This window comes from Rutidosis leptorrhynchoides, chromosome 5 (assembly GCF_046630445.1).
Source record: "Rutidosis leptorrhynchoides isolate AG116_Rl617_1_P2 chromosome 5, CSIRO_AGI_Rlap_v1, whole genome shotgun sequence".
Taxonomy (NCBI): Eukaryota; Viridiplantae; Streptophyta; class Magnoliopsida; order Asterales; family Asteraceae; genus Rutidosis; species Rutidosis leptorrhynchoides.
The window spans coordinates 374876687-374878487 of record NC_092337.1 but is presented as its reverse complement, the minus strand read 5'-3'; positions in this window follow the sequence as shown (position 1 = coordinate 374878487).

Sequence of the window (1801 nt, the reverse complement as noted above, 5' to 3'; positions counted from 1 at the left end):
AATCCTCGTATACTCGCTCGGAGTTCCACTGCTCGTACATACTATGTCTGGCAGCGCTCGTCATTGCTTCCTCATCTATACGAACGTGGACGTCAAGAATAGCATCTTGAAAGACATCCCTAATGTCTTCCGCTTCCTCCATTTCCTCGTCTGAGCCTCTCTCTACCTGAGGATGATTACCTTCATAGGGAATTGCCTGGTTGCGTCTACTCTTCAATACCTTAGCACCCGTATAAACCCGCAATCCTATGGTCTCATCCTGTTCTCTACAAATTTGTAATGGACCCCCTTGGTTCCTATCAACACCTAAATACTCTCCAATGAGAGTAACAAAAATACCTCCTCCTATTATACTCCCGTCCTGCATTCCTTCTACCATTTTAGATAAATAAAAACCAACACAGTAAGGGATATTAACAAAGCTTCTCGGGTCTCGAATACACTTTAGGTAAAATAAATCATGTAAGGTCATTTTCTCCTTATTGTGACCTCTCTGTGTAATCGAGTTAGCCAAAAATCTATGAATTACACGAAGCTCGGCTTTCTTAATATGTAACTAGGAGTGTTTTCCTCCCAGTGTAAAAACATTATAGTTTAACATACGCCTCCAAACGGCGTTCGCGTCAAAGTTCCTATCTACCCTTTCACCACGATAAATCAAACTCATACAATCGGGTAGTAGCAATTCACTAGGAGTGTAAATCTGTAATGCCCTGGCCATGTCCATCTTGGACATCCTGTACATCCTACCGCCAAGGATAATCTAAGAAAACTTCTATCATCTAACCTATCTACATCTACATTTAACGTTATAGTACTCATCAGCTCAACACACCATTCCTTATAAACAGGTCTACGAATGGTGAAAAGACGTTCCCAATCTGTAAAAGAAGAACTGCCATACCTTTGAATCAAATGCTGTCTAACACGGTCAGTTAGATGGACCGTTTCCAAAGGATTTCAATCAATTACCCTCGGCACCTCTACCTCTTCTGTTACCAATTTAAATTTATTACTTTGATATGCCGAGTAATCTCCCCATCGTCTATCGAATCTCAGATTAGGATGCAACGTGTGTTCCGGAATTGTTAGGTATTCTACAGGTGGATGTGGCGGAAATACTATGAATTCAGTAGGTAACTGTAGCGGGTCATAATAAGGTACGTGCTGATCAGGCTGATGTTGTTGTTCCTGTTGTGGTACTTGTTCGGGTTCTGGCTCGTATTGCATTTCTGGTTCTGGTTCTGGTACTGGAGCAGGTCGTCTAGATGATGACGATCCTGAACCTCCAGTATCGGCTCTCTGCAAAGCACATTAAACATAAAATTTCTGCATCCAAATATACATTAGTGTTAGCAAAATAACAACTTAAATTAACCACAATAACATGTTAAATCAAACTTAATCTTATACGCATTTTCACAATTTTTACAATTCTAAACTTTTTCAAATAAGCACATATGAAAATGTAGACAAAGTTCATAAGCATTTAACTCAAATAACATGTCAAAATAGTCATTACTAGCAATGAAACAAGTCTCAAATGGCAATTATATCAAATTAATCAAGTTCAAGAATTTTCGCCTAAAAAGTCAACTTTAATCTTTAAAAATCATGTTTAGGATCAATGTTTGGATCATTTAACTACCTAAACATGTTACACTACTCAATTAAGCAATAATTCATGACAAAAATCGGCCATAACCTGTTTTTATCAAAAAGCCCCAAATTGCTCAAGAACACAAACCCTAGATTTCTAAAAATTTTGAAGTTTTTGGCTTCAAATCATGTTAAATAGCAT